Source organism: Lissotriton helveticus, chromosome 3_1 (assembly GCF_964261635.1).
Source record: "Lissotriton helveticus chromosome 3_1, aLisHel1.1, whole genome shotgun sequence".
Classification (NCBI taxonomy): Eukaryota; Metazoa; Chordata; class Amphibia; order Caudata; family Salamandridae; genus Lissotriton; species Lissotriton helveticus.
The window spans coordinates 89,267,511-89,286,826 of NC_136061.1; positions in this window are offsets into that span (position 1 = coordinate 89,267,511).

Genomic DNA, 19,316 nt, shown 5'->3' on the forward strand with positions numbered 1-19,316 from the left:
AGATAAGTACAGCATTAGAGAAAAGGAAGGAATGGAGAGGAAGGAGGAAGAAAGGGGAGAAGGACTGAAAAAGGAGAAGAGTGAAAAAGGAGAAGAGTGAAAAAAGAAGTAATAAGAGAAGACAGCACATGACAACCACTAATTGCAACATAGGAATGTAAATTAAGCGAATAAAGGGGTTGACGACTGTGATACATACCTGCAAGGGCGCAAAGCGCAAATTTCCTCAAAGATTGTGTCCAGAGATATCGGAGAAACAGACTTTGGTGGAGCGGGATGGTCCTGTTTGAGGCGTTTGTTAGCGGAAAATGGAGTTTGCGATTTAATTGAAGAGGGCGTCAAAACTGCTGACTTCGAAGATCCGGATTGCACCATAATGTTAGTATCTCAAGATGCAGGTGAAGAAGAAGGAGAGACTGACACCGGAGAATGAGCTGTAGATCTCTTGTGTGTAAGTAATCATTTTTTGCTCTTTCTCATAGAGCAAGGAAGGAAAAATTGTGTGAGAGCGAAGAAAAACACCAGCAAAGATATGCAATGTCTCACAGTGTGTGAGGTAGGCTCCATAGTTAATTGCGCAAACAGCTCAAAACACAAATAATCCTCCTATTAAAATTAGAAGCAGGTCTGGTGAGGTGTAAAGTAGCAGGAAAGTAGTAGTTAGTAGCGAAAATCAAGAATGCGGCATAGTATCTAAGGAGAGAAACAAGAAAAGCCTCACAGATAAAAACTAAATGGCGGCCACAAAGGAGCCAGAGCAAGTTAAAGAGGTTTTACCTAAAAAAAACAGCAAATACGCCCATAGCAGACATATGAAGGTGCTCAGAAGCAATTCCGGTGCATGAAACTCTATGTTTCAATGTCAAATCATCACCTATCAAAAAGAAGCTTTATTCGGTTTCAATTTGGAAATCCATAAAAGCACATAAAAATATAGAGCAGACATTACATAGCTTTCATTATTATATTAAATAAAAGCCATTTCATAAATACAAAGAGAAACATACCGAATTGCCACTAAAAACCAGTGTAAAAGAAAATCAATTCATTGACAATCTAAAACATAGTAGGCTCTTTAAAAAAGTTGTCACACTATACAGAGTAAAATCGTCCTCCAACATTTGTAGTCTGAGTAGGGCAGGTCTACATTGTCTCATTCCCCATTTTTTAAATAAACTGAGTATATACCTTCGCCTGATTGTGGTATAAAATCTACAAAATAGGATGCAGTGTAACATGGATTGTTGAGATACATCGTCGTAGGGACAAGGGGTCAAAGCTCTTGACCAGGAGTTAACCTCGGGAAAAGTGGTTAATCTAAAAAAGCTGCCCCCCCTAAAACGAGTTAGCAGCATACGGGAATAACTACTCTGGGTAATTATTAAGTATCTCTGAAGCCCTTGCCATCTATCATCAAATGATTTTGCATGACAGACACTTTCTTACTCTCCAGCTGCCACCTAGACTCATCCAGGTGGGTAAGACAGATTTCCTTCAGTTTCTTCCTAGAAATGTCTATCATACTAGACGGATTGTCAAAATATTCCTGATGGCCAATGGCTATTAGGAAATGTCTCATATACCTAAACCACTCTATTCTCATACTCCCCTGAAGGTTCATGCAGTCCTGGATGATGTCCCTATTTAACCCTGTCTCTTGGGAAACCCACACCCTATGCCACAGCAGGATTGGGCTCGTGTTAATGAGGTCTGACACATAGACAAGGCTCAACTCTCTGTGTGAAACATATGTGGAGGTTGATTTAGGAACAGCCAAGAGATAAAGAAGAAAGGCATTTTCACATGCCTGAATCTTTGCAATGTCAGTAATGCCCCATAAGCCTGCTCCATAAATTACAGTGGACACGCACTTTGCCTTATAGATTTCAATCAGGATTTTTACTGGTCTTCCCCCTAGCTTAATAGCGAAATTGCGTATAGCGCCTATTGCACGCGAAAAAGCCAATGTTCTAGCATTTGCTGCTGCAACCCAGGAACCATTACTTGCAAAGTTAATGCCCAGGTAAGTGAAAGTTTTAGTTTCTTCTATCTTAGCATCGGCCAAATAGATATTACAATGTATCTTGCTTTTTTTGGAGCAAGTCATACTAAAGGTCTTGGTAGTGTTAATTTTTAAGCCCCGAGTACTCATATATTCAGCAAAGGAGTTGAGTGATCTTTGGAGACCCATTTGCGTGCGCGCCATGATGACCGCCTCATCCGCGTACAGCATGATTGGCGCTGAACTACCTTGGATTTGGGGATAATCCTGCCGATTATCAATCAAGTGGGATGCAACACTATTAATATATAAGTTAAATAAAAATGGTGCTAGTATGCATCCCTGGCGAACTCCCTTTTTAATTTGGAAAATTGGCTGTACACTCTCCTTTAATACCAAAGCGGACCTTAGTGCCTGCCCCCTGGTACAATTCCTTGATAAAATTTATAAGGCAGGGATCTATTCCTAGGTCAAGTAGAGTACCCCACAACATTTCGTGACTAACGCAGTCGAAGGCGGAGCTTAGGTCCACGAAAGTCATGAATAACTTGTCCTCTTTTGCGACCATATATTTACCAATAATGATAGCTAGGTTTAAACCTTGCTCTACTGTACCCAGACCTTCTTTAAACCCGTATTGGTATTTAGAGAGCACCCCAGAATCTGCTGCCCACTGCTGAAGCCTGTTTAAGATGACCCTCCCGGCCACTTTCATCAAACAGTCCAATAAAGAAATTGGCCTGTAACATTTGGGGTCCTGGCGATCCCCTTTTTTAAAAATGGGGATCACTATCGCTTCCTTCCAGGTTGTTATAAAACCTTATTAGGGCGGTTTAGTACCTGAGTCAGGAGAGGGGCCCATAATCTGGCTTCTGATTTATAAATGTCCACTGGGACACCATCAGGTCCAGGGGCTTTACCCCCTGAGCTCGCTGCTATTGCCCCCTCTATCTCCGATAATTCGAAGTTAATGTTCAGAGGAAATGTTCTTGATGAATTATTTGTTATATCGCCAACTATAGCGACATCCGGGCCCTCCACCAGGGGATCCTTCTCATAAAGACCAGTGAAATGTTTGACCCAGGTGGCTTCGTCTATTGCTATTTCAATACAGTCTGTTTTGCCAATGGTGAAATAAGGGGCATTAACTGCCTTCCAGAAACTTATATTATCTTTTTTCTGGGAGGCTTCTAGTAAGGTTTCCCAGGCCTCCTGCATTATGTCATTTTTTCTTTTTTTTACCGCTGCATAATATGTGTTTCTGGCATTTCTGATTTCTATAGTACATTTAGGTACTCTATTAAGGGCTTTTTTTAGGGCGGAGTGGGCTTTACTGCATTTTGAATCAAACCATCCCTCAGTTTTATCTTTTTATCTTTTCCGTTCTTGCCCTACCAGAGAGTTATTAATCTCCTCACAGATTTTTGTAAAAGCCAATATAATGGCATCCGGCTTACTGGATTCGGTGAGACAGGTCGTGAAATCTTCCTGTCTGCTTTCTATTAATTTTTTGGAGGAAGTGGGCAGGTTTCATTTTGTTCCATTTAATTGTATAGCTGTTTCTTTTTGCTAAATTTACTTTGTGGGCATACAAATTATTTACCACTCCATGGCGATTATTTTTAAATTTCATAGGCAGAAGGGAAAAGCTAATTGGATAATGGTCACTGATTGCTATTGCTCCCGTTTTAAAATCAATCAAATTGTATGCAAAGCTATTCAAAGCCAGGACATAATCAATTAGGGAATTGCATCCCCTACCATTATATGTGTGTTTAAAACTGACCTGAGGTACACACAATTCATTCCCATATCCTAGATCCAATTCAGACATCAAGTTATTTACTAATTTCCCTAAAGGTGTGTGAATAAAATGGGTACAAGGATCACCTTTAACATTCACCAAACCACATATGTCGGTATTTATATTTGGGCACAATAAACAGTTGAAGTCCCCCAGCCATAATATACGATTACCAGTTGGGCAACCCCTGTTTGAATTCAACATAGCTTGTAGGAGGCCCTCAAAGATGCTGGACATTTCGCACTTAGGTATATTATTATAAAAATGTATAACATTAAAAGTCTCAAACCCATCCAAGTTGAGCTCCAGCATCTGAAAAAACTTTGAGTCCACAGCAATATTTTTAACCCTAACTTTAGATGTGTTAGAAATATAACAGCATAAGCCCCCCATTGTTTCTCCCCCTACGCGGCGGGGATATGAAAAGAGCGATATCCGTTTATATGCACAGCCTCCCTCTCCCAAGTCTCCTGAAGACAAATTACAGAAAAATCCGTAACAAAACTCATGAATGTGGGGTCATTTAACCTGTTTGAAAGTCCCGCAATATTACATGGGAGAAATGTTAAGAGCTGCCCCCTCTCGTCAGCCTCTGGGGCCGGGGGACACAGAGGTACCTTGTAAGCCCCTTCTTTCTCTAAGAGACGTGTAGGTTGAGGTATTTGGGGTTTAGGTGGGAATACATCCGGTAAGACCTCTATGCTAATAAGTTTTGAATTTAATCTAGCCAGGTGGTCATCAAAGTTGTTGTAATTATTTTGCTTCTGGGGAGGAGGGTTTTTCTCCATATCCCTCGCCCCCTCTACACGCTGGGTTATGGTTGAAGATTCATTCAGTCAGTCAACCATATCTACAGGGGTAAACCTATTATATAAGGGTAGGAAGTTCTCAGATGTTTGGTAACCCCGACTATAGCCTCCCACCCTTCCACTACTCTGTCCCATAGATGACCATACTGCTGGGGCATCCTGATAAATGGGGGGGAGGAAAAAAGAAGGATAAGGGTCTAACTTCTATCATCTGTCCTTGGTTGAGGTTGTGATTATGCTGATTCCAGGAACAAATATACTCCACCGTACGGGGGTCTCTAAAGTTGACCAAAATGCAGTCCCCTGTTACCATTTTAGAAGTATATCCCACCCAGGGTAGCCTGCGCACCATCATAATCTCGCATGTCATGTGGGGGGGTAAAGGTCTGTTTAAATTGAGCCAATGCGCAACTTTATTTTTTAAACACGCAAAGGACTCAAGACTTGAATTTTTTAGTTCTGGTACACCCGTTAAGACTACCACGTACGGGCCTGATTGAGGGGGAAGATTTACAGGGCGAGCCCGCCTAGTCTTTACAGCAGTATATTCCCCTTCGGCATCTTTCACTGGTATCACAGATGGCATCGGGTCTTTACCCATCGGATTAGGTGTGGGTTGTGACACAGGTGGACCACTCGTAACACGGGAGTTCGCAAGACTAGGAGTGGCTTGCACCGCCCTTTGAGTTTGTAATTGAGTGGGTTGTACATCTGAGGGATCTGCAACTTTGTATGTACTCGTTATGTTATTTTTGGATTTCCCGCATGCCTTGATGCCCTTTACCTCTGACTCTAGCTTAAAAAGCTGTTTTTAAACCCCCAAAAGTCTTGTCTCCAGAGGTGCCAATAGAGATTTAAGCATGGACCCTAAGATATTTAGAAAGGAGCCCTCATCGAGTCCTACTGGACCTAAAATGCCCCGGGTGTTGGCTATATTAATTTCTGCGCTAAGCCCAGGAGTTTCTACCTGTCTCTGTGCAGGGTGAGCTTCAGCTAGGGAGTATTGCGTGTTAGGTTCCGTCTCTAAGGGGGCGGCAGTCATTTTAAGATTATTTTCCGGGCCCTTAGAGGGTTTTGATTTTTTACCACTTACCACAACGGGCGCTGGCTGTTTCTTTTTCAGGATCGCCCCTTCCTTTCTTCCCCGGAGTTGTCTGGTGTTTCCAGCCTTTGAGGGGCTGTCCCCTACTACCTCAATTACCTCCTTTACTGCTTCATTATCTATGTTTATGCCGGCCGACAGTTGGGGGTTTAGGGCTGGCAGGGAGCAAAAAGAACCCTGCGAGCTGGGGGGACTATGCAATAACACCTCAATATCGGTGTTGTTAGTTCTATTGAGGGGTTCTGGTGTTCTAGCGTTAGCTATGTGACCCATAGAGGACCTTTTGGCCTGGGCCAGGTCCTGCGACACTCTCCTTTCCATCAGTATAATTCCCTGATCTATAACGGAGTTTGTTCTAATGATAAAGTTGTCTAAAGTGCCCAATAGTAATGAACCCTCTGCCTTCTTGTTCTTTCTCTCTCGTGTGGACATTTCTGTAACCTTTATGAAACCAAAAAGACCAAGCAAAGGCACTTACTCTCCGAGCAAAAGTTCAATAAGAAACCACAGGTTAGAGGGGGGGGCCCAGTCCGGTCTCGCCCGGTCACGAATGGGCTATAACGGGCCCGCCCTTGGCCCGGGCTTTGCTCGGCGCACGCCTGCGTGTGTCCCGCGTGCACGACAATGAGCGTGCTTATGTAGGAGTAGAATAGATGGAGGTGGGAAGAGGGCCAGCTGCAGCGGATCACGGGCCGCACGGCAGTCTGTTCCTCGCAGTCCCATTGCAGGTAACACCACAGAGTCCAGCCCCAAGATCGGCGGGACGTACAAAGAAGTTCAGCCGTTCACCAAAGATTCCGCTGGTCAGATAGGAAATACGGCCAGAAAGCACCCTCTCAGCCACCAGTCACGAGCGGCTCTCGCGGAGCGGGGCCGCAAGAGTTTTTAACGAGCAGTGGATGGAGGCGGGAAGGGGGCCAGCTGCAGCGGATCATGGGCCGCACGGCAGTCTGGTCCTCGCAGTCCCGTTGCAGGTAACACCACAGAGTCCAGCCCCAAGATCGGCGGGACGTACAAAGAAGTTCAGCCGTTCACCAAAGATTCCGCTGGTTAGATAGGAAATACGGCCAGAAAGCACCCTCTCAGCCACCAGTCACGAGCGGCCCCCGCGGAGCCGGGGCCGTGAGATGTTTTTAACGAGCAGTGGATGGAGGCGGGAAGAGGGCCAGCTGCAGCGGATCACGGGCCGCACGGGCCGCACGGCAGTCTGGTCCTCGCAGTGCCATTGCAGGTAACACCACAGAGTCCAGCCCCAAGATCGGCGGGACGTACAAAGAAGTTCAGCCGTTCACCAAAAATTCCCAATGGCATATAGGAAATACGTCCAGAAAGCACCCGCTCAGCTACCAGTCACATGCGGCTCCCGCGGAGCGGGGGCCGCGAGAGGTTTTTAACGAGCAGTGGATGGAGGCGGGAAGAGGGCCAGCTGCAGCGGATCATGGGCCGCACGGCAGTCTGGTCCTCGCAGTCCCGTTGCAGGTAACACCACAGAGTCCAGCCCCAAGATCGGCGGGACGTACAAAGAAGTTCAGCAGTTCACCAAAGATTCCGCTGGTCAGATAGGAAATACGGCCAGAAAGCACCCTCTCAGCCACCAGTCACGAGCGGCACCCGCAGAGCGGGAGCCGCGAGAGGTTTTTAACGAGCAGTGGATGGAGGCGGGAAGAGGGCCAGCTGCAGCGAATCACGGGCCGCACGGCAGTCTGGTCCTCGCAGTCCCGTTGCAGGTAACACCACAGAGTCCAGCCCCAAGATCGGCGGGACGTACAAAGAAGTACAGCCGTTCACCAAAGATTCCGCTGGTCAGATAGGAAATACGGCCAGAAAGAGCCCTCTCAGCCACCTGTCACGAGCGGCCCCCCGTTTCAATGTCCAAAGAGAGTTCAAAGCCGCAAAAATCACAGCAACATTTCCGCCGCGATGCGGAGCACCGGGTCTAGGCGGCCATTGTGTTTGGCATGCGCGCACTCCTCCTGCTCCCCACCCTTCTGTATATCACATTTGACTCTCCATTGGAGTTCCTAAGGGACATCGATGATGGGCCCCCAATACCCTGTATATTGGCCACTCCAGATATTTTCTGGCCTACTGCCTTTGCCACCCATAAGTGAGACAGGTCCTCACCATGGTGAAGAAAGCACGGACCCTATTTCTGAGAAGCAACATGTCATTATCACGGCCAACGTCTCATCCATCATGAATGTCAAGAGCAAAGAGTTCCTTTCCCTGCATCCTGGACTACAGAAAGCTGAAGTTAAATTTGGCCCTCTTGGCCTTGCATCTATGTTGATTACCATTAATGGACAGACTACAGATATAGAAACCTTGGTGAACTTGAATCTTTCCTTGATGACTTAAAAGCCACATAAATGGGCAGGGCACCTTCGATGAGTAACCTGAAGTTGACTGCAGCAGAGCAACCCAACCGAAGGGACACCGCCGAACAGGAGGAATGTCAATGCCGGGAGACTGTGATACAAAAGTGAACTCAAGGATGTACGCAGAGACCCTAGAAGTCATCTCCCCAAGAGTCAAATCTAGTTGCCCAATCAAGACTCTACCAAGATATTTGTTTCATACATCCGATTAGATTGCTTCTACTAATAATATCCTTTCAGTCATGGCTTTTTCTTGGTGATGCACCGTTACATCGCAACTTTTACAACGGGAGTCTATTACAACGGAACTTTTACAACGCAGGATCCATTACATCGGATGCCATTACAACGCATGGCATTACATAGCAGATGCTATTACAACGCATGGCATTACATCGTAAGTATAGGTAAGTATTTAATTTTTATTTAATAAATTTAATTAATATTAATTATAATTAAAGGGTTTGGGTTTTGGGGTACAGGGGTGTTTTTAGGTTTCAGGGCAGGGTTTGGGTTTTGGGGTACAGGGGTGTTTTTAGGTTTTAGGGTAGGGTTTGGGTTTTGGGGTAAAGGGGTGTTTTTAGGTTTTAGGGCAGGGTTTGGGTTTTGGGGTACAGGGGTGTTTTTAGGTTTTAGGGTAGGGTTTGGGTTTTGGGGTACAGGGGTGTTTTTAGGTTTTAGGGCAGGGTTTGGGTTTTGGGGTACAGGGGTGTTTTTAGGTTTCAGGGCAGGGTTTGGGTTTTGGGGTACAGGGGTGTTTTTAGGTTTCAGGGCAGGGTTTGGGTTTTGGGGTACAGGGGTGTTTTTAGGTTTCAGGGCAGGGTTTGGGTTTTGGGGTACAGGGGTGTTTTTAGGTTTCAGGGCAGGGTTTGGGTTTTGGGGTACAGGGGTATTTTTAGGTTTTAGGGTTGGGTTTGGGTTTTGGGGTACAGGGGTGTTTTAGGGTTCAGGGTTGGGTTTGTGCTTAGGGCTAATTAAATTATATTTACCATTTATAAATTCATTAAAATATATTTATTAAATTAAATTAATTATATTATATTAATTACATTTTTTAATTAAATTAATTAAATAAAATAAATTATTTTAATTAATTTAATTTAATTACAATTTTAAAAATATTTAAATTAAATTAATTTCATTATATTAATTAATTAAAATTAATTACAATTTTTATTAAAATTAAATTAAATAAATAGATTTAAATCTATTAAATTAAATTAATTACTATTTTAAAATGTATTTTAATTACATTAATTAAATTAAATTAATTAAATTAACTTAATTACATTTTTTTTAAAAAGGTATACTTACCTATACTTACGATGTAATGCCATGCGTTGTAATAGCATCTGCTATGTAATGCCATGCGTTGTAATGGCATCCGATGTAATGGATCATGCGTTGTAAAAATTCCGATGTAACGGAATGCGTTGTAAAAAACCGCGTTGTAGTGACACCAATCCCTTTTTCTTCATTGTTCCTGTCTTCTGTGCTGACTTATGTTTTGGCCCATTAGATGTTTTGTCTCTGCCTTATGGGGGAACTACATCAATACAAGTGATGACGATTGCAATGCCTACTATTATGCTTGCTGTTTAATTTTGCCCGAGGTGTATTACAGCATACCGCAGTAATGCCCCATGGACAATACACTACTTATTCAGTCCCCAGGTATCCACTGAACTAGATTTATTTTGCATTCTGCTAGATGGCTCTGTCACCACTGACAGAGGTGTTTCTCCTTCCTTCAGGGTAAAGTTCCTGGTTGGAGAGCACGTACCACCCTCTGGGTTCCCTTATTCGTCACCTGATCCTTGCATAGTTTGGTATACATTGGCCCCTCCCTCATACCACCAATACACCTTACCATTTCTGTGGTATTTCCTGGAGGCAGAACATCCCCCCATGTTTCACGAGACTGCCTAGTGGGTCTTAAGACATGTAATAGGTATCATAATATCTGCAGAGGACGTGACACAGGCAATTGACGACATGGCATTTGGTAAGGCTCCTGGGGAAGATGGCTGTGCAATGGAATTTTATTTTGAAAAACTAAGCATTGGTGACGTGCCATCTGAATGGTGATCTGTTATGAGCTAGAACTTTGGTTATACACAAACCAGGTCAAGACATTCTAGAGTGTTCCAGTTATAGGCCACTATCGCTTATTAACGCATAGAGGAGGAAATTGGCAAAAGCTCTAGCAAATTGCCTGTAAAAAGTTATCGCCCACTTGATTCACCCTGCGCCCGGTAGGGCATCACTAACCACATATGTACTCTTGCCCACATCATGTGGCACTTCAGGGATGATTTGGTTCTCCCATCCTTGGATCCAGGAAGGGTGGTAAATTTAATAGAAAGGGGATACCTTTTCCACATGGTGGAACCAACTAGTGTTGGTAAGAACTTTCTCACACTTACTGCAGGCAAGTATCATGCACCCACTGCAACAGTGAATTGTGATGGCTTCACTTGCCGTACTTAAAAATATATAGAGGATATTTCAGGGGTCTCCCCCTTATTGTTCTTAATAGAGTTGTAGCCCCACGCGATTGCCTTTCGTCACAATGCAGGCTTCACGCCAGCAGAAGAAATTAAAGCATTGTATTACTGACAATAATCTAAAGACTCTCTCTAGTCCCGCCAAATCTGCAACCACGTTCATGGGCCAATTAGATTCTTTCTCTTGTTTTTTTGGGTTACAAGATTAGGTGGTTCAAATGCAAGACTCTCCTCTGACCCCCACTTCGATGAGTGTAACTCTAGGGGATGTGACATACCAAAGGCTGTGAAACTGTCTGAAATACTTTGGAATCTATATAAATAGATGATTACACAAGATGGTGCACATCAATATCTCCCCCCCGTAGTCATAAAGATGAGGCAAGGTTTCTAAAAATCGGTGTGCTTGAACTTGAACGTATCCTTTTGGGTTAGGGTTCAAGTTATTAAAATTTATATTTTGGCCCAATTCAACTAGGTCTTCAGCCTGCTGCCCCTCCCCATTCCGTAAATTGTATTCAGGAACATATACGGTGATATCTATTTTTGTTTGGGGTGGAAACAAACCACAAGTTCGAACCTTTACTCAGTCCCACACCTCATTTTTTTCTTTAACTTTGTGTTTATTGATTTTAAAACAACTTTGCAGTTTACAGTGTATTAGTTTAGTTTCTCTGCTTTGATCAATGTTGTTAATACAAGACAGAGGTAAACAACCTTTACAATGCAACTTTTACCACGCAGTGCCTTTACAACGCAACTTTTACAACGCAAACTATTACAACGCATTGCTCTGGGGGGCGCTCTATGATAGGGAATAGGTTTAATGTTCTATCCAACACCTTCCCTACTATCCACGGGGACTGGAGTTGGAATAGTAAATTAAACAATTCACTACCCAGCGCCTAAAAGCACTATGTGTTGTAATGGTATGTGTTGTAAAAACCGCGTTGTAAAAGCATGCGATGTAAAAGCATGCGTTGTAATGTCATACATCCATCTTTGTCTCAGTCCCACACCTCATATAGAAAGCTATTGGTTGGTGCAACAGTTGACCCACTCAGTATACACGATGGAAACTTACTATTCAACCCCATTCTGGGTTCTCTGTGAATGCCATACCGTCAATAAAGGAGACAATCTTGTTGTATACTATCTGGGGGGCCCCATCTGATACCTCTGACTAATCCCATTCTTTCTGCTTCTCAATATGCATGGCACTGGGCACATGCAGTGATAAAGGTGTTGAGTTTCATCCACTCTAAAGTGCCTTTATGTCTAACACAGGGATAAGAATTGGTGGAATTTTGCATTAAACTGTACAGTGCAGAGCTTAGTAGAGGCTCCAAGTGTAGAGGTGGAGGGAGGATTTTGTGGGAGTGTAAACATCTGGATGGGTATTGGAAGCAGATATAGCTATGTCTGAAATGTGAGTTGCCCTCAGTAATTGCCTGGCACTGCTACATGACACCTCGGATTTACACACCTTCATGTCTCATGCAAATAGATGGCTGGCTACGTTACTGGGAACCTCTAAAGTAGCAATTGTCCATCACTGGAAGCCCAGTGCTGCCCCGACAATCTGATACTGGCTGGAAAATATGCATGAGATGGTGGAATTAGAAAGAGTGCTATGTTGTCTCAATGATCATCTGCAGGTCATCCATGAACTCTAGGGGAGGTTTAGGATTGGATTAAAGTGCATGCTCTGATTTCTGTTTCTATCAATCCTTGACCTGCTGCCTATTATCGTTATGCGCATTAGAATCTGTAGATTTGTCGCCATCCAGGTTAGAGGGGGCATACATTCACCATTTGAGTGTTTCCTATGTGGACCCATTTGGTTGATGAAGATTTAGAACTGCTTGAAGTGTGGATAAGAGTGGAGGTTGAGAGTGTATGGTGCAAGCGGGATGCCTACCCACCAGGGACAGGTGCTACTCCTAATCTGTCCCCCATTGTTTGTTACTCTCAGTTGTTGTGGTTCTACAGGTTCACAATCACTTCTTGAGCCCCTCAAGTAACACTCACTTTGTGGGGGGTATACTAGATAGTATGGGATTTCAGGATGGCAGGGGTCCCTCTCACTCCTGTTCTGGTCTGCATTTTCCCTGGACCCCTTCTTCACTTATTTTTTCTTCTCCCCTCCTTTGAATGCGGAACGTGTCAATGGATCTATTGTTAGGGGAGCGGATGGAGGTTGGAATGAGAAATGAAACTATTCTGTAGGATAGACAGCTGCTCTTAGAATGTCTATGATTGTTACATTTAATAAAGAAGCTAATAAAGAAAATAAAGAAATGTGATACAAACAAGTAAGACAACCAATCATAAGCAAGGGACTACCCAAAGTCTATACTCTGCATATTGTGTTGTAGATAATATGTCATCAGCAACACACAGCTAAGGCTGTCTGTAGGCAGGCCCAAAAGGCAGTCAAGGAAGCAAAACTAATCAGACAGACACTAAAGGCCAGTAAAAATAGGCTTTCTGCCTACTATGAAAAAAAGATGCTCCAGGAAAATGTAGACATTTAGCTATAATCATTTTACATCCTACCTGACCCATTCCAGCCTCCTACGTAATTGTCATGTAAAAGATAATTACATTTATAGTCAAGTCAAGTCAAAAGTTTACTTTATTTGGTTAGTCATAACCATAAAGCATGCATATACAAAAAAGAAATCAGTATAAAATAGCAGCAAGTTAAAAATTCATTTAGTTAAAATGTATTTTCTCGTTCATTAATTACACACTTTGTCTCAGGCCTTATCTGTGGTCTATTTCTACTTTTTGAAGCTGAGACTCTACAAAATTCATAAATTTTACCCCGCGGCATGATAGGATGTTTGAGCCTCCTCCCATCCAGCTGATCACAGCTTGCCTGCAGGTACGAATCTGTAGCATGTTAAAAATAGGTTTCAATAAAATTTTCCTCTTTTCTTTTAAGGGCACACATGTACACAGGAGATGGCACAGAGTCTCACTGTGATAATCGCATAATCTACATCTTGGTCCCTGATGTGTGTCCTTCCATTTATAAAAAAATCCATCTTAGATTTAGAATGAGAATTCCATTAGGCTGCAAAGTGAAAAACTATGTGATCACAGTTATACAAAAAATATTATCAAATAATTCACAATTGGACCCCGGACCCACCTCTCTGACGCTGCAAAAATACTAACCCAGAAGGTTACACAATCGGTACAGCAGTGAAAGCAAGTGGGCAAAGCCAGTAGACATGCCCCTCAAACAGGCAGTTCCGGAGTTACTTGCATTGACACTGCTTGTTTCTATAGGCGTTTAGAAATCCAAGATGGCCATATGGACATGCATATGCACAAGTGGGCAACCACTTGGGAATGCCTTTTTGTAACAAACAGTAATTGATGGTGTGTACAGCTTCCACATGCAGTCAGTTTGCCATGTTTTGTAAACTTTCATTTGTCATTAGAAGATGGCGTAATGCTGTGCAAAGCAAATGAGGGCTGCAGCCCTAAAGCGGCATGCACCTGCCAAGCCCTCACCTAAACAAAAACAAATACATTATCATGTGCTATTGTTGGGGGTGAAGGAGCATTGGGAAAGAGTGGGGATAGTTGGGAAGCCTCTAGAGAGAGTGTAGAGGAGGAGGGCAGTAATGTGAAAGAGAATTAATGTATGGGGAAGAGAGAAGTGAGACGTGTACACAAAGGAAAAGGAAGGATACAACTCATCTACCCAGACACTTAGTGAAGCAAAAATGCTGCAGGAGGCGGGGCAAACACAAGAATAGCTAATCAGCTATCCGTGGTGTAGCAAGGGGGGGTGTAGTCCGCCATGGCGACATGAATTTTGGGGATGGTGGCCTCCCCCTACCCCGCTCTTATCTGCGGACGCCGCTGGGCAACAAAAGGTCTAGCTACGCCACTGAAAGCTATTTAGTAATCAGCAAGGAAATGAAACAGACAAGAAGAACAACCAATCATGAGAAAGGAGCAAAGAGGGCAGGGGAAGGGGCGAAGAATATTACAATAATAATCTGAACTGAAAGGTTAGGGGTGGGGGCAAGCAATGGATGAGCTGGGGGGTGGGTGGAGGAGATGAGAATCAACAGGAACAGTGGGGATCGTGATGTGAAAGCAGACACAGCACAAGGGAGAAAGAAAGAAAACACACTCAGTACCATGGACAATAGGTCTTTGCTTATATTTGTAAGATGAGACCTAAAAAGAGCAAATCATTAACGTTGAGGTTGTAGACAGACTACAGAATGAATACAGCTGGAACCCAGTGGAGATATAAGGAGCAGGAGCGCAACACCAAATGGGCAGAGCGGGCTAGGCCCCCCCCGCCCCTCAGCGGCCACTGGCTGGGCTGGGGTTGCTGCCTATCAACCTGGCCTTCAAGTCAGTTGCTGCAAAGAATTCACCTCACCTTAAAACAGGTTAATTTAAACCTAGACATTACCATAATTTGTTGTTTTTCTTGTTCTTTCTCCTTTCTGGTGCCCACTTTAAACTCTCTCTGATCTGCCAAATCCACCCATAAGGGATCCATTGAGGAGGTGTGAAAGCAGCAGCAGGAACGAAAGTTACTGTGATCAGATCCTGTCCCACCCTCAAATACACTACAGGGGTGCTCTGTAACACTCCCATTGTAAAAAAAGCTGCATACTAAGTGTCCATAATAGGGCAATTTAGACAAATGCAGGGATATGTCTGAAAGAGTTTCCTTTGGGAAGAAAACCTGCAGGAAATTAGAATTGTGCATGACATTGCAACATCAATATTTGCAGTCGGTTTTTTTCTTAGTAGCATGAGATTAACCCCTTCCATGCTGATGACGAACCCCAGGCGTCACGCTCCACGGTGCCCGTGTGCTGATGACGGCTGGGGTTCGTCACAGCCCCGCCCTGTTCTTTTGTTTACCGCACAGCGGCGGAATCGGCCCAGCATGGAAGGGGTTAATCATAAAGTACAGCACAACATAAGTTAAAAAAATATACAGCATCCTGACAATAGGGGTCCATCAATAATTCTTTTTGCATTTCTCATCCCAAAGTGGGACGGGGATGTCCAGATGTGGATCCCATGCTCACCATGCTACTGGATTTAACCTATGCTGGCTGCTCCGAAGCCAGTTCCAGGATGCTTATTTCCAGTCCAGGGAAGATCTCGCCTGGCAGTTTGGACTGGACTGTTCCTATTGGGGAGCCAGGTCAAAACTGTTTTGCATGTAGCTGGGTCCAAACTGGTTTGGCTTTGTGAGCAAAATAAAGATGGATTTAGGCCCAGATCTCTGACTGGGGGTGAGTGTTTGACATTGCACAGCATTCCGTCCATCAATTGTTCATTTTTGCATTTTGCGTAGAGGTTGGCGAGCCAGTGAATTAACAGGGAGAGCTGAGCTGAGCCATGGGTTTGGTTTGGCTCTAAGAGCAGTTGCACGAGCCAAGCAAAGAAAATGTTTGACATTTAAAATGCTTTACACAAAAGAACAGACCAGGTCTAGGAACAAAGTGTGGCTCTACCCGTCACCGTAGTCACACGCAGTGCGTATGCAAGTGGAGGTTGCTGTCTGCATGAATTCATTGAGAACACATTTTAACAAAAATTGTTAAACAAAAAGCTAAAGCAATTCCCATCAGACCACCCTTTTTGGTGGATTTCACGTCATGTGGGGATAGCTGAACATTCCATCCGACCTTAAAGTGCCGGTGTGGGAATGAATAACAGTAATGTAGTCATAATAAACATCTCAGTATGATGTTGGCGAAAGAGTGCAGTGCTAAAGTGATGGTGATAGATAAAAATGGCTACACAGACTCAGAAAAGGGTTTAACAAAAGTCTATGTGCCATACGTTAAAAAAGCGCCAAGTAGTGAAGCTACCTACTGGCGCGATGCAGAGCGGTCGACATGTTTCAGCCATAGGGGCCATTACCCCGGCTTTTTCAGGACCATAGAACATAGATTGGCTACTGCACCTTCATATAAGTGAGAGATATGAAAAAATGAAAAATGTACTACATAAACAATATATAAATTATTGTCTACCAGGAACTTCAATACTTAAGTGTCCACTGGAAGGGGATCAATGTGTTTTCTTCCTATCAAAAAACATGAAAACATTTCGTCAGACAACACTAAACTATACATAAACAACCACATGTGTACACAGAGACCGATTGGCCACAACTGCAAGAATAATTTACATTCTGCATTCTTAAACATTTCTAACCAAGCATACTAGCTTCATCACCCTGAGGCATTTCCTCACGATGATACTCACCCAGCTTTGTGTGGGTGAAGACCTCACCTCACCCGGCGACCGCTCGGGAGTATGAGGCCCCGCTCTGTAGTGTAGAAAAAGGGGTACAGTGAGCACACATCTTCACAATACCCAGTCCAATAACTCTACACTTATATCCCAACAAACGTGTGAAAACAATCCATCTGCCCAACAAGAAAACTGCCACCTACGGGGTCCCATAAAACGTATGGAGACCACGCATCTTGTAATGTTTATCATTTCACAGGGTATAGTATAGGCACTTGTGTGCATATCTAGAAAGCTTGACCTTCATTGACACTAAAGGTCCGTACACTAACCTGGGACCACTGTGCATTGACACAAGTGGGGGGTGTTATAAGGCAACAATAAGTCGCCAAATAATGACATCCATGGTCACATCGTTCCTTAATTTACTAAGGAGCACAAACGACAGAAACATATGACTAGAGACAGAAGTAGGAGTTCCAGGGCATACTAGCTGTTGCACTTCCCATTGCCTTACAGTAAATGTGCTGACCCTGTCTCTGCTACACGTCCTATTCTCTTAAAGTGGATTTATTGGCCCTAACTGCTTCGTAGGAACCAACATATATAGACCGGTAAAAAAAGTTAGTTAACAAACGGGACAGCGGGCGGCTCACCTCTCCGTCGGTACCTCCCGTCTTTGTAGCGAGCGGAAGTGGAGGTATGGGTGATGCCGCCCTGTCCCCTTAAGTAGAAATCGGTAATTAGATGCAAGTCGTAGTAAGGAAATTTGCCGGAAGCGAGTACGAGGAAGAGCACTGTCTATTCGCGCATGCGCGATGGCCAAAAACCGCTGTTTCATCGCACATGCGCAGAAAACTATGGACGCCCAACCGTAGCGTCAATGTATAACGCTTTAATGATTCAAGGAAAATACGCTTAGAAAGTTGACATACCGAATTTTTTCAAACCAGGGTGAAGTGACCTGGCTAAAAAAGGGGGGGCCAGCTTTTATGATCATTGTATTTTATATTTCACTCGGTCAAAAGACATGTGTCAAGACAGCACATCTACTGAATAAGCAATGGATCTTCAATAGTCTCTTAGATGTATGATGTACCATTGTAAAGTCTGTCGGAGGTGACTCTTCACCCTTGAGTAAAGTCAGAGAGTGCTGAATAAAGCCCCTTCATTGATTGTTTCTGTTACACACAGTGAGTGTTGTTATACTCGAGTGTCAGGAGATGTAGACAGAAGGGCAGTTTACACAATAGAGTTGGGAGAGCTATGGGTGCGAACAAAACTACGTTCGCATCTATATCTAATTGACCCGCAACTAATCAGTTGCTCTAAACAATGAAAAACAGAACAGGTGTGTGGAGGGTCAAGGGGAATCTTTAACGACCTGTCTGCTCATACCCCTTATGACAATATACTTTACACAAAAGAACAGACCAGGTCTAGGAACAAAGTGTGGCTCTACCCGTCACCGTAGTCACACGCAGTGCGTATGCAAGTGGAGGTTGCTGTCTGCATGAATTCATTGAGAACACATTTTAACAAAAATTGTTAAACAAAAAGCTAAAGCAATTCCCATCAGACCACCCTTTTTGGTGGATTTCACGTCATGTGGGGATCGCTGAACATTCCATCCGACCTTAAAGTGCCGGTGTGGGAATGAATAACAGTAATGTAGTCATAATAAACATCTCAGTATGATGTTGGCGAAAGAGTGCAGTGCTAAAGTGAGGGTGATAGATAAAAATGGCTACACAGACTCAGAAAAGGGTTTAACAAAAGTCTATGTGCCATACGTTAAAAAAGCGCCAAGTAGTGAAGCTACCTACTGGCGCGATGCAGAGCGGTCGACATGTTTCAGCCATAGGGGCCATTACCCCGGCTTTCTTCAGGACCATAGAACATAGATTGGCTACTGCACCTTCATATAAGTGAGAGACATGAAAAAATGAAAAAATGTACTACATAAACAATATATAAATTATTGTCTACCAGGAACTTCAATACTTAAGTGTCCACTGGAAGGGGATCAATGTGTTTTCTTCCTATCAAAAAACATGAAAACATTTCGTCAGACAACACTAAACTATACATAAACAACCACATGTGTACACAGAGACCGATTGGCCACAACTGCGGGGCCTCATACTCCCGAGCGGTCGCCGGGTGAGGTGAGGTCTTCACCCACACAAAGCTGGGTGAGTATCATCGTGAGGAAATGCCTCAGGGTGATGAAGCTAGTATGCTTGGTTAGAAATGTTTAAGAATGCAGAATGTAAATTATTCTTGCAGTTGTGGCCAATCAGTCTCTGTGTACACATGTGGTTGTTTATGTATAGTTTAGTGTTGTCTGACGAAATGTTTTCATGTTTTTTGATAGGAAGAAAACACATTGATCCCCTTCCAGTGGACACTTAAGTATTGAAGTTCCTGGTAGACAATAATTTATATATTGT